We start from the raw sequence: 15,219 nt of genomic DNA, 5'->3' as shown, positions 1-15,219 counted from the left end.
TGCATAAGCCATTTGACTTAGCATGAGTTCAGTATCAGGAAGACCCAAAAAGGCATGAAGTAAAATTTTCTATCACAGGATATTTTATTGTGGAAGATGTGTTTTTGGTGATGAATGTATAATCATTGAAGTGTGGAATATATGGTGTCCATTAAAGGATTTTATTAATTAGAATGAAGAATTTAATGGCAGATTTTGTATCCTTTAATTGGATGATTTTGCTGTTTTTCTTTGAAAATTTCAAGCCCTGTCTACAAATATGACTCCTTCCATTACCTTAAGCCTAAAATCTCCCCTTTTGAAAATGTTATCATAAATGCTATAGTGTGAGTGAACAATAAATGTATTCACTCTGTCATTAATCTACATTTTTTATGTTCTAAACTCTCTTCAATCCTATGATCAAAGGATGACTCAGACAAGAGCTGGAATTCCTACCCAGTAATGCTATGGATATGGAAACGTGTGACTGAGGTTACCACAAGTTATTCCTGCAAAAACACAGAGGCCTTTTCAACCTCTACCAGTTATCTGGAAGGGAATCTCCATAGTAGTCACTTTTTAGTACAGTTATCTGAAATAAGTATGAACAGCCAGGCCATTATGCATACTCCTTTCAAATATCAGAAGAAATATAAAAATGAGAATCATTGATTATTCTTAATATTTTCAGTTCTGTTTACATTGATTATTGTATCAGTCAGCTATTGCTGTGTAACAAGTCATGCCAAAGGTAAAGAATATAAGATAATTTTTTTTAAATCACATGTTGGAGAAATCTGGTTTCTGCTGGTATCCTCAGCAGAGTGTATCAATGGAGTGTATCACATTTATTGAACTGCTTATGTTGAGCTATCCTTAGATCTGACTGATAAATCCCATGTGATCTTGGTATATAATCCCTTCAGTGAGCTCTTTAATTCAGTTTCCTAATATATTTTTTTAAATTTGTATACTGGTTTACGGTTTTCTATTTTTGTACTGACCTTTTCTGGCTTTGGTATCAGGGTAATGCTGGCCTTGTTAAATGAAGCTGAGAATGTACCCTCCTGTGTAAGTTTCTGGAAGGGTTTGAAAAGGATTGTCATTAATTCTTCTTAAGTGATTAGTAGAGTTCACCTGTGAAGCTCTCTGGTCCTGGGCTTTTCTTTGGTGGGAGATTTTTTAATTACTGATTTAATAGCCTTGTTCATTATTGGTTTGTTCATATTTCCTATTTCTTCCTGATTTAGTCCTGGTGGCTTATAAGTTTATAAGCCTTTATCCATGTCCTCCAGGTTGTCCAATTTGTTGGAGGTAAATTGTTCATAGAGGTCTCCTATGATTATTTGTCTTTCTATGATATTGGCTTAAGGTAACATATTTTCTGTGATTTTATTTTTATTTATTTTAACAATTTTTAAAATATTATTTATTGATGAATTATTAAAAACTATATCTGAAACTAATGATGTACTATATATTGGCAAATTGAATTTTTAAAAATTAAATTAAAGAGGCAATATGTCAGACCCTGGGAGAGAGGGTTATTTATTTATTTATTTATTTGAGAAAAAGAGAGAGGCAGAGAGAGTGGGAGGAGGTGCAGAGGAAGAGAGGTAAGCTGACTCCATACTGAGCATGAAGCACAAAGCAAGGTTTTGAGATCATGACCTGAGCTAAAACCAAGAAGTCAGGTGCTAAATTGACTGAGCCACCCAGGTGTCCTGCTACTGATTTGATTTATTTGCATGTTTAGCCACCTCTTTTCTTTGGTCTGAATGTTTGTCAATTTTGCTTAGCTTTTCAAAAAATTGGCTTCTAGCTTTTTTGACCTTTTCTGTTGATTTTCTAGTCTATATATCATTTATGTTTGGTCTGATATTTGTTATTTCTTTTCCTCTTCTCCTTAGGACTTAGTTTATTCTTCTTTTTGTAGGTATGCAAATCATAAAGTACGGTTATTTACTTAAGCTCTTTTATTTTTATAATGGAGTCATTTATTACTATAAACTTCCCTCTTAGAGCTGCTTTTGCAACATCCCAAAGTTTTGATAGGCTATGTTCCCATTTTCATTTGAAAAATTGAAAATTTTTAAATTTCCTTTTTTGGTTTCCTCTTTCACCCAGCTGTTCATGAGTACATGGTTAAATTCCCACATATTTGTGAATATCTCAATATCTGTACCCTTACATTCATTGCAGCATTATTTACAACAGCCAAAACAAGGAAACAGCCTAGTCCTTTGTCATATGATTTAATAATGATGCCATATTGATACAATGGAATTCAATATATAAAAAAGGAAGACATCCTTTCCTTTACTAAAACATGGATGAACCCTGAGAGCATTACACTAAGTGAATTAATCAGAGAAAGACAAATACTGTATGATTTCACTTATATGTGAAATACAAAAATCTGTACTCATAGAAACAGAGATAGGTTGAAGTTTGTCTGTGGCTGGGGTTTAGGGAAATGAGAAGATGCTGATGAAAGCCTACAAACTTTCCGTTATAAACTGAATGAGTTCTGGGAAGGTAATGTACAACATGGTCATATGGTTAACTATATTGTGTTGTAGATTTAAGTGTTTCCAACAGCATATAGCAAATATTCTTAAAACAAACGAAATGGTAACTATGTGAAGCGATGGATGTATTCAGTAATCTATTGTGGTGATCATTTCACTAGTACATTATATGAAATCACCATTTACAATTTTATATGTCAAATACATTTCAATAAAACGGGAAAAATGAAGAAAAAATATTTCTATGTCTCTGTCTTCTATTTGAATTCCAAATGTTACCTGCCTCCAGCAGAGCCATCTCCATAAAGAAATAAAACAGTAATGGATGAAAACTACTAAACGTGTAAATTGCCCTGGGTAACATTGACATTTTCACAATATTAATTCTGCCAATCCATGAGCGGAATATTTTTCCATCTCTTTGTGTCTTCCTCAATTTCTTTCAGAAGTGTTCTATAGTTTTTAGGGTATAGATCCTTTACCTCTTTGGTTAGGTTTATTCCTAGGTATCCATTATGAATATGTCACTGGGAAGGTCAATCAGTAGGAAAACAGTATCTACATAAGGATGCCATGAGATGGCATCAGTCTACAACAGTTCTTAGCTCCATCAATCAGTGAGTTAGATATGAGGTCCCTGGTCTCTCTGAGGCATCTGGAAAGAAAACCTTTTATTTCTTTGAGCTTTTCTTAGGCTAGGAATAGTGATCTACAGGCAAGGGGCAGGGAGGAAATATTTACCTTTGGAGGAAAGCCCGACCCTTTGAGTAGAATTTCCATAACTACTCAGTAGACCCATAATTCAGTCTCACTCTCTTCTCAGAGATCATTCCACTGCTGAGGGTGTAAGTGAAAATGACACCTTTCAAATTGAAATTTACACCAGTGGTAGACTGTTTGCAGAGATGGCCCACATTCCTGTCTTTCTCTGCAGCTATGCGAAAGGCAATATGGGCAGCACCTTCCAGCAGGACTATTCTTCCACCTTTGATCCTGGCTGAAATAGGATTTTTTAAATCTTCTGTGACCACTGGAATTTAATGGGCGAGACAGTGGACCTTAGACTTGGTGCATTTCTGCTGTTCTGTCTTGGAACTTTCCCCACAAAAAGTAAATTAAGCCAGGTGGCTGCCAGAGAAAGTGAGGAAACATGGAGCAGAGCCCAGTTATCCAAACCAAGGCCACCCTGGGTCAGCCTCAGCTAAAGATCCAAGCCCTAATTATATTAGAATACCTTGGAGTGGGCAGCCCCGATGGCTCAGCAGTTTAGTGCTAGCTTCAGCCCAGGGTGTGATCCTGGAGACCTGGGATCGAGTCCTATGTCAGGCTCCCCGCATGGAGCCTGCTTCTCCCTCTGCCTGTGTCTCTGCCTCTCTCTCTCTCTCTGTGTGTCTCTCATGAATAAATAATTAATATCTTAAAAAAAAAGACAATTCACTTTTGATAAACTCTTTTTTCCCCCTCGTAACTAGAAGATTAGCCTACAGATATAAAAGGAGTAAAAGACAGAAATTGGTTCAAGGCAGAAGAACAGTACAGCCACACAATTCCTGGAGGATCCTTAGAAACACAATGTAGAGATTCACAGCTGAGAAAGGACACAAGAGGAGCCCTGCAGAGATCAGAATAACTCCCTACCCTACAATCCTCTTTGACAATAAAGAAATTATACTAAATCATTTTGTTTTACGATGCTTTGAATGCAGCAACAGATAATGGTTTTTTTTTTATTTCAGTTAACCAACATAGAGTACATCATTAGTTTAAGATGTAGTGTTCAATAATTTATCAGTTACATGTAACACCCAGTGCTTATCACATCACGTGCCCCCCTTAATGCCCACCACCCAGTTATCCCAACCCCCCACCCACCTCCCCTCCAGCAACCCTTAATTTTTTTCCTATAGTTAAGAGTCTCGTGGTTTGTCTCCATCTCTGATTTCTTCCCATTCAGTTTTCCCTCCTTCCCTATGATCCTCTGTGCTGTTTCCTATAGTCCCCACATGAGTGAAACCATATGGTAATTGTCATTCTCTGATTGATCTATTTCACTTAGCATAATACCCTCTAGATCCACCCACGAGAATGTAGATGGTAAGGATTTATCCTTTGTGATCACTGAGTAGTATACACACACATACACACACACACACTCACACACATACACACACACACACATCTTTATCCACTCATCTGTCAGTAGACATCTTGGCAACTCACACGGTTTGGTTTTTGTAGACGTTGCTGCTATGAACTCTGGGGTCCATATTCTTCTTTGGATCATTACATTTTTATCTTTGGGGTAAATACCTCATAGTGCAATTGCTGGGTCATGGCGTAGTTCTATTTTTAACTCTTTGAGGAACCTCCACACAGTTTTCCAGAGTGGCTGCACCAGTTCACATTCCCACCAACAATGCAAGAGGGTTCCCCTTTCCCCACATCCTCACCAACATTTTTTGTTTCCTCTCTTGTTAATTTCAGCCATTCTCACTGGTGTGAGGTGGTATCTCATTATGATTTGTATTTCCCTGATGCCAAGTGATGTGAAATATTTTTTCATGTGCCTCGGCCATTTGTATGTCTTCTTTGGAGAAGTGTCTCTTCATTTCTTATGCCCATTTCTTAACTGAATTGTTTGGGGTTTGGGTGTTGAGTTTGAAAGATCTTTATAGATCTTAGATACCAGTCCTTTAACTGATACGTCATTTTTGAACATCTTCTCCCATTCTGTAGGTTGCCTTTCAGTTTTGTTTACTATTTCCTTTGCTCTGCAGAAGCTTTTTATCTTGATGAAGTCCCAATAGTTCAATTTTGCTTTTGTTTACCTTGCCTTTGGAGACATGACTAGTAAGAAGTTGCTGTAGCCAAGGTCACAGAGGTTGATGCCTGTGTTCTCCTCTAGGATTTTGATGGATTCCTGTCTCACATTTAGGTCTCTTGTCCATTTTATCTACACAAGTGGTATAGAGAATCACCCAGTTTCATTCTTTTGCATTTGACTATCCAATTTTCCCAGCAACATTTATTGAAGATACTGTCCTTTCCATTGGACATCTGTCTTGCTTTGCCAAAGATTAGTTCCCCATAGAGTTGAGGGTCCATTTCTGGGTTCTCTATTCTGTTCCAGTGATCTCTATGTCTGTTTTTGTGCCAGTACCATGATGTCTTATTGGTGTTCAATTTACTAACATACAGAATAACACCCAGTGCCCGTCACCCATTCACTCCCACCCCCCGCCCTCCTCCCCTTCTACCACCCCTAGTTCGTTTCCCAGAGTTAGCAGTCTTTACGTTCTGTCTCCCTTTCTGATATTTCCCACACATTTCTTCTCCCTTCCCTTATTTTCCCTTTCACTATTATTTATATTCCCCAAATGAATGAGAACATATGATGTTTGTCCTTCTCCGACTGACTTACTTCACTCAGCATAATACCCTCCAGTTCCATCCACGTTGAAGCAAATGGTGGGTATTTGTCATTTCTAATAGCTGAGTAATATTCCATTGTATACATAAACCACATCTTCTTTATCCATTCATCTTTCGTTGGACACCGAGGCTCCTTCCACAGTTTGGCTATCGTGGCCATTGCTGCTATAAACATCGGGGTGCAGGTGTCCCGGCGTTTCATTGCATTTGTATCTTTGGGGTAAATCCCCAACAGTGCAATTGCTGGGTCGTAGGGCAGGTATATTTTTAACTGTTTGAGGAACCTCCACACAGTTTTCCAGAGTGGCTGCACCAGTTCACATTCCCACCAACAGTGTATGAGGGTTCCCTTTTCTCCGCATCCTCTCCAACATTTGTTGTTTCCTGCCTTGTTAATTTTCCCCATTCTCACTGGTGTGAGGTGGTATCTCATTGTGGTTTTGATTTGTATTTCCCTGATGGCAAGTGATGCAGAGCATTTTCTCATATGCATGTTGGCCATGTCTATGTCTTCCTCTGTGAGATTTATCTTCATGTCTTTTGCCCATTTCATGATTGGATTGTTTGTTTCTTTGGTGTTGAGTACCATGATGTCTTGATGATCATAGTTTTGTAACAAAACTTAAAGTCAGACATTTTGATGCCCCCAGCTTTGGTTTTCTTTTTTTTTTTTTAATTTTTTATTGGTGTTCAATTTACTAACATACAGAATAACACCCAGTGCCCGTCACCCATTCACTCCCACCCCCCGCCCTCCTCCCCTTCTACCACCCTTATTTCGTTTCCCAGAGTTAGCAGTCTTTACGTTCTGTCTCCCTTTCTGATATTTCCCACACATTTCTTCTCCCTTCCCCTATATTCCCTTTCACTATTATTTATATTCCCCAAATGAATGAGAACATATAATGTTTGTCCTTCTCCGACTGACTTACTTCACTCAGCATAATACCCTCCAGTTCCATCCACGTTGAAGCAAATGGTGGGTATTTGTCATTTATAATAGCTGAGTAATATACATAAACCACATCTTCTTTATCCATTCATCTTTCGTTGGACACCGAGGCTCCTTCCACAGTTTGGCTATCGTGGCCATTGCTGCTAGAAACATCGGGGTGCAGGTGTCCCGGCGTTTCACTGCATCTGTATCTTTGGGGTAAATCCCCAATAGTGCAATTGCTGGGTCGTAGGGCAGGTATATTTTTAACTGTTTGAGGAACCTCCACACAGTTTTCCAGAGTGGCTGCACCAGTTCACATTCCCACCAACAGTGTAAGAGAGTTCCCTTTTCTCCGCATCCCCTCCAACATTTGTTGTTTCCTGCCTTGTTAATTTGCCCCATTCTCACCGGTGTGAGGTGGTATCTCATTGTGGTTTTTTTTTTTTTATGATAGTCACAGAGAGAGAAAGAGAGAGAGGCAGAGACATAGGCAGAGGGAGAAGCAGGCTCCACGCACCGGGAGACCGACGTGGGACTCGATCCTGGGTCTTCAGGATCGCGCCCTGGGCCAAAGGCAGGCGCCAAACCGCTGCGCCACCCAGGGATCCCTCATTGTGGTTTTGATTTGTATTTCCCTGATGGCAAGTGATGCAGAGCATTTTCTCATATGCATGTTAGCCATGTCTATATCTTCCTCTGTGAGATTTCTGTTCATGTCTTTTGCCCATTTCATGATTGGATTGTTTGTTTCTTTGGTGTTGAGTTTAATAAGTTCTTTATAGATCTTGGAAACTAGCCCTTTATCTGATATGTCATTTGCAAATATCTTCTCCCATTCTGTAGGTTGTCTTTGAGTTTTGTTGACTGTATCCTTTGCTGTGCAAAAGCTTCTTATCTTGATGAAGTCCCAATAGTTCATTTTTGCTTTTGTTTCTTTTGCCTTCGTGGATGTATCTTGCAAGAAGTTACTGTGGCCGAGTTCAAAAAGGGTGTTGCCTGTGTTCTTCTCTAGGATTTTGATGGAATCTTGTCTCATATTTAGATCTTTCATCCATTTTGAGTTTATCTTTGTGTATGGTGCAAGAGAGTGGTCTAGTTTCATTCTTCTGCATGTGGATGTCCAATTTTCCCAGCACCATTTATTGAAGAGACTGTCTTTCTTCCAATGGATAGTCTTTCCTCCTTTATCGAATATTAGTTGACCATAAAGTTCAGGGTCACCACTGCTATTCAACATAGTACTGGAAGTCCTAGCCTCAGCAATCAGACAACAAAAAGACATTAAAGGCATTCAAATTGGCAAAGAAGAAGTCAAACTCTCCCTCTTCGCTGATGACATGATACTCTACATAGAAAACCCAAAAGTCTCCACCCCAAGATTGCTAGAACTCATACAGCAATTCGGTAGCGTGGCAGGATACAAAATCAATGCCCAGAAGTCAGTGGCATTTCTATACACTAACAATGAGACTGAAGAAAGAGAAATTAAGGAGTCAATCCCATTTACAATTGCACCCAAAAGCATAAGATACCTAGGAATAAACCTCACCAAAGATGTAAAGGATCTATACCCTCAAAACTATAGAACACTTCTGAAAGAAATTGAGGAAGACACAAAGAGATGGAAAAATATTCCATGCTCATGGATTGGCAGAATTAATATTGTGAAAATGTCAATGTTACCCAGGGCAATATACACGTTTAATGTAATCCCTATCAAAATACCATGGACTTTCTTCAGAGAGTTAGAACAAATTATTTTAAGATTTGTGTGGAATCAGAAAAGACCCCGAATAGCCAGGGGAATTTTAAAAAAGAAAACCATATCTGGGGGCATCACAATGCCAGATTTCAGGTTGTACTACAAAGCTGTGGTAATCAAGACAGTGTGGTACTGGCACAAAAACAGACACATAGATCAGTGGTTTTCTTTTTCAACATTCTTCTGGCTATTTGGGATATTTTCTGGTTCTATACAAATATTGGGATTATTGTTCCAGCTCTGTGAAAAATGTTGATAGTATTTTGAGAGGGATTGCATTGAATGTGTAGATTGCTCTGGGTAGCATAGCCATTTTTACAATATTTATCATTTAAATCCATGAATGTGAAACGTTTTTCTATTTCTTTGTGTCTTCCTCAATTTCTTTCATAAGTGCTCTGTAGTTTTTGTAGTATTGATCAGTTACCTCTTTGTTTAGGTTTATTCCTAGGTATCCTATGGTATTTGCTGCAATTGTAAATGGGGTCAATTCTTTAATTTTTCTTTCTTCATTAGTATATAGAAATGCAACTGGTTCCTGGGCATTGATTTTGTATCCTGCTACATTGTTGAATTCCCTTATGAGTTCTAACAATTTTGGAGTCTTTGAGATTTTCCACATAAAGTATGTCATCTGCAGAAGAGTGAGCATTTGACCTCCACTTTGCCAATTTGAATGTCTTTATTTCTTTTTTTTTTGTCTGATTGCTAAGGCTAGGACTTCTAGTTACTATGTTTAACAACAGTGGTGAGAGTGGGCATTCCTGTTGTGTTCCTGACCTTAGGGGGAAAGCTCTGTTTTTCTCTATTGAGGGTGATATTTGTTGTGGGATTTTCATAGATGGCTCTTACGTTATTGAGGTATGTTCCATATATCTCTACACTATAGAGAGTTTTATTCAAGAAACGATGCTGTATTTAGTCAAATGCTTTTTCTGCATCAATTGACAGGATCTTAAGGTTCTTGTCCTTCCTTTTATTAATGTGATGTATCACAATAATTAATTTGCAGATGTTGAACCATCCTTGCAGCCCAGAATAAATTCCACTTGGTTATGGTGAATAATCCTTTTAATGTACTGTTGGATCTTGCTGGCTAGTATCTTAGAATTTTTGTATCCATGTTCATCAGGGATATTGGTCTGTAATTCTCCTTTTTGATGAGGTCTTTGTCTGGTTTGGGGAATCAAGGTAATGCTGGCCTTATAGATGAGTTTGGAAGTTTTCCTTCCATTTCTATTTTTTGGAAACTGATTCAGAAGGATGGATATTAATTCTTCTCTAAATGTTTGGTAGAAATACCCTGGGAAGCTATCTGGCCCTGGACTCTTGATTGTTAGGAGATTGTTTATTACCTTCTCTATCTCCTTTCTGTTTATGGGTCTACTCAGGTTTTCTATTTCAATTTTGGTAGTTTATAAGTTTCCAGAAATTTGGTAGTTTATAAGTTTCCAGAAATTTTTCATTTTTTCCAGGTTGTCTAATTTGTTGGCATATAATTGCTCATAATATCTTCTTAAAATAGCCTGTATTTCCTTTGTGTTGGTGGTGATCTCTCCTCCTTTGTATAATTTTATTAATTTGGGTCCTTTCTCTTTTATTTTTGATAAGTCTGGCTAGGGGTTTACTAATCTCATTAATTTTTTCAAAGAATCAGTTTCTAGTTTCATCAATGTGTTATACTGTTTTGCTTTTTATTTCACTTTCTGTTCTAATCTTTATTATTTCTCTTTTACTACTTGATTTAAGCTTTATTTACTGTTCCTTCTCCCTGTCCTTTAGGTGTAATGGTAGCTTGTGTATTTGAGGCTTTTCTAATTTTCTGAGAGGGACTTGTATTGCTATGTACTTCCCCTTAGGACTACCTTTGCTATATCCCAGAGATTTTGAACAGTTGTGCTTTCATTTTCATTTGTTTCCATGATTTAAAAATTCTTTAATTTCTTGGTCGACCCACTCATTCTTTAGTATGATGCTCTTTAGCCACCAAATAGGTGCTAATTAGATGCTAATTAGAATCTAATTAGATGACCTTAAACTAAGATGGATGAAGATTATGCAGGTGAAACTAATCTAATCACCACCGTCCTCTGAATGTGGGAGAAGAAGACAGACTAGTTGGATCAGAGAGGGATGTGAAGATGCCATGTCACTGGCTCTGAAGATGGAGAAAGGGCAATGAGGGAAAAGAATGCTTGGTGTCACTAGACTGTGTTAGGAAAGAAGAGTCTCTCCTGGAGCATCCAGAAGGAATCAGGTCCTGCAGACATCTTGATTTTAGCCCACTGAGACTTATTTCAGGCTTCTGTCCTCCAAAACAGAGCATAAACTTGTTTCATTGACACCTCTCATGTGGTAATTTGTTACAGCAGAAATAGGAATGCAAACTGGTACAGCCACTCTGGAAAACAGTGTGGAGGTTCCTAAAAAAGTTGAATATAGAACTACGCTGTGATCTAGCAATTGCACTACTGGATATTACCCTCAAAGATACCGAGGTAGTGAAATGCCGGGACACCTGCACCCCAATGTTCATAGCAGCAATGTTCACAATAGCCAAACTGTGGAAAGAGCCATGATATCCTTCAACAGATGAATGGATAAAGAAGATGTGGTTTATATATACAATGGAATATTCCTCAGCCAAAAGACAAATACCCACCATTTGCTTTGACATGGATAGAACTGGAGGGTATTATGCCAAGTGAAATAAGTCAATCGGAAGCCATCATATGGCTTCACTCATATGGGGAATATAAGAAATAGTGAAAGGGATTATAAGGGAAGGAGAGGAACTGAGTGGGAAAAATTAGAGAGGGAGACAAACCATGATAGACTCCTAACTCTGGGAAATGAACAAAGGGTTGTGGAAGGGGAGGTGGGTGGAGGGATGGGAGATGGGCACTGAGGAGGACACTCGATGGGATGAGCACTAAGTGTTATACTATACGTTGGCAAATGGAACTTCAATAAAAACAAATGAAAAAAAAAGGAATGTAATATAGACTTTTAACAAATAAACTTGCTTTGGAGAAAAAGCAAATTTTGTGTCTCAATTAATTCATTTCTCTTCACTAGGGTAAGAGCATTTTGTGTAGAAACCCAACCTTAACTGATAGGAGAAAAAAAATAATAAAGTCAGAGCTTCTGCACTGTTGCTAAAATAGAATGTAAAAAGTGTTTTGATCAGGAATGGATGCTGTATTTTGTCAAATGCTTTCTCTGCATCCAATGAGAGGATCATATGGTTCTTGGTTTTTCTCTTGCTGATATGATGAATCACATTGATTGTTTTATGGGTGTTGAACCAGCCTTGTGTCCCAGGGATAAATCCTACTTGGTCATGGTGAATAATTTTCTTAATGTACTGTTGGATCCTATTGGCCAGTATCTTGTTGAGAATTTTTGCATCCATGTTCATCAGGGATATTGGTCTGTAATTCTCCTTTTTGGCGGGGTCTTTGTCTGGCTTTGGAATTAAGGTGATGCTGGCTTCATAGAACGAATTTGGAAGTACTCCATCTCTTTCTATCTTTCCAAACAGCTTTAGGAGAATAGGTATGATTTCTTCTTTAAACGTTTGATAAAATTCTCCTGGGAAGCCATCTGGCCCTGGACTCTTGTGTCTTGGGAGGTTTTTGATGACTGCTTCAATTTCCTCCCTGGTTATTGGCCTGTTCAGGTTTTCTATTTCTTCCTGTTCCAGTTTTGGTAGTTTGTGGCTTTCCAGGAATGCGTCCATTTCTTCTAGATTGCCTAATTTATTGGCGTATAGCTGTTCATAATATGTTTTTAAAATCGTTTGTATTTCCTTGGTGTTGGTAGTGATCTCTCCTTTCTCATTCATGATTTTATTAATTTGAGTCTTCTCTCTCTTCTTTTTAATAAGGCTGGCTAATGGTTTATCTATCTTATTAATTCTTTCAAAGAACCAACTCCTGGTTCTGTTGATCTGTTCCACAGTTCTTCTGGTCTCGATTTCGTTGAGTTCTGCTCGAATCTTTATTAACTCCCTTCTTCTCTTGGGTGTAGGATCTATTTGCTGTTTTTTCTCTAGCTCCTTTATGTGTCAGGTTAGCTTTTGTATTTGAGTTCTTTCCAGTTTTTGAATGGATGCTTGTATTGCGATGTATTTCCCCCTTAGGACTGCTTTTGCTGCATCCCAAAGATTTTGAATGGTTGTATCTTCATTCTCATTAGTTTCCATGAATCTTTTAAATTTTTCCTTAATTACCTGGTTGACCCTTTTATCTTTTAGCAGGATGGTCCTTAACCTCCACGTGTTTGAGGTCCTTCCAAACTTCTTGTTGTGATTTAGTTCTAATTTCAAGAGTGTAGGGATAGAGGGAACATTCCTCGACATCTTAAAAGCCATCTATGAAAAGCCCCCAGCAAATATCATTCTCAATGGGGAAGCACTGGGAGCCTTTCCCCTAAGATCAGGAACAAGACAGGGATGTCCACTCTCACCACTGCTGTTCAACATAGTACTGGAAGTCCTAGCCTCAGCAATCAGACAACAAAAAGACATTAAAGGCATTCAAATTGGCAAAGAAGAAGTCAAACTCTCCCTCTTCGCCGATGACATGATACTCTACATAGAAAACCCAAAAGTCTCCACCCCAAGATTGCTAGAACTCATACAGCAATTCGGTAGCGTGGCAGGATACAAAATCAATGCCCAGAAGTCAGTGGCATTTCTATACACTAACAATGAGACTGAAGAAAGAGAAATTAAGGAGTCAATCCCATTTACAATTGCACCCAAAAGCATAAGATACCTAGGAATAAACCTCACCAAAGATGTAAAGGATCTATACCCTCAAAACTATAGAACACTTCTGAAAGAAATTGAGGAAGACACAAAGAGATGGAAAAATATTCCATGCTCATGGATTGGCAGAATTAATATTGTGAAAATGTCAATGTTACCCAGGGCAATATACACGTTTAATGCAATCCCTATCAAAATACCATGGACTTTCTTCAGAGAGTTAGAACAAATTATTTTAAGATTTGTGTGGAATCAGAAAAGACCCCGAATAGCCAGGGGAATTTTAAAAAAGAAAACCATATCTGGGGGCATCACAATGCCAGATTTCAGGTTGTACTACAAAGCTGTGGTAATCAAGACAGTGTGGTACTGGCACAAAAACAGACACATAGATCAGTGGAACAGAATAGAGAATCCAGAAGTGGACCCTGAACTTTATGGGCAACTAATATTCGATAAAGGAGGAAAGACTATCCATTGGAAGAAAGACAGTCTCTTCAATAAATGGTGCTGGAAAAATTGGACATCCACATGCAGAAGAATGAAACTAGACCACTCTCTTTCACCATACACAAAGATAAACTCAAAATGGATGAAAGATCTAAATGTGAGACAAGATTCCATCAAAATCCTAGAGAAGAACACAGGCAACACCCTTTTTGAACTCGGCCATAGTAACTTCTTGCAAGATACATCCACGAAGGCAAAAGAAACAAAAGCAAAAATGAACTATTGGGACTTCATCAAGATAAGAAGCTTTTGCACAGCAAAGGATACAGTCAACAAAACTCAAAGACAACCTACAGAATGGGAGAAGATATTTGCAAATGACATATCAGATAAAGGGCTAGTTTCCAAGATCTATAAAGAACTTATTAAACTCAACACCAAAGAAACAAACAATCCAATCATGAAATGGGCAAAAGACATGAACAGAAATCTCACAGAGGAAGACATAGACATGGCCAACATGCATATGAGAAAATGCTCTGCATCACTTGCCATCAGGGAAATACAAATCAAAACTACAATGAGATACCACCTCACACCAGTGAGAATGGGGAAAATTAACAAGGCAGGAAACAACAAATGTTGGAGAGGATGCGGAGAAAAGGGAACCCTCATACACTGTTGGTGGGAATGTGAACTGGTGCAGCCACTCTGGAAAACTGTGTGGAGGTTCCTCAAACAGTTAAAAATATACCTGCCCTACGACCCAGCAATTGCACTGTTGGGGATTTACCCCAAAGGTACAAATGCAATGAAACGCCGGGACACCTGCACCCCGATGTTTATAGCAGCAATGGCCACGATAGCCAAACTGTGGAAGGAGCCTCGGTGTCCAACGAAAGATGAATGGATAAAGAAGATGTGGTTTATGTATACAATGGAATATTACTCAGCTATTAGAAATGACAAATACCCACCATTTGCTTCAACGTGGATGGAACTGGAGGGTATTATGCTGAGTGAAGTAAGTCAGTCGGAGAAGGACAAACATTGTATGTTCTCATTCATTTGGGGAATATAAATAATAGTGAAAGGGAAAATAAGGGAAGGGAGAAGAAATGTGTGGGAAATGTCAGATAGGGAGACAGAACGTAAAGACTGCTAACTCTGGGAAACGAACTAGGGGTGGTAGAAGGGGAGGAGGCGGGGGGTGGGAGTGAATGGGTGACGGGCACTGGGTGTTATTCTGTATGTTAGTAAATTGAACACCAATAAAAAAATAAAAAATAAAAAATAAACGCTTTGAGGAACCTCAAAAAAAAAAAGAATGTAAAAAGTGAATTCCCCATTG

Source organism: Canis lupus, chromosome 19, assembly GCF_048164855.1.
Source record: "Canis lupus baileyi chromosome 19, mCanLup2.hap1, whole genome shotgun sequence".
Classification (NCBI taxonomy): Eukaryota; Metazoa; Chordata; class Mammalia; order Carnivora; family Canidae; genus Canis; species Canis lupus.
Note: the sequence above shows the minus strand (reverse complement) of the source record.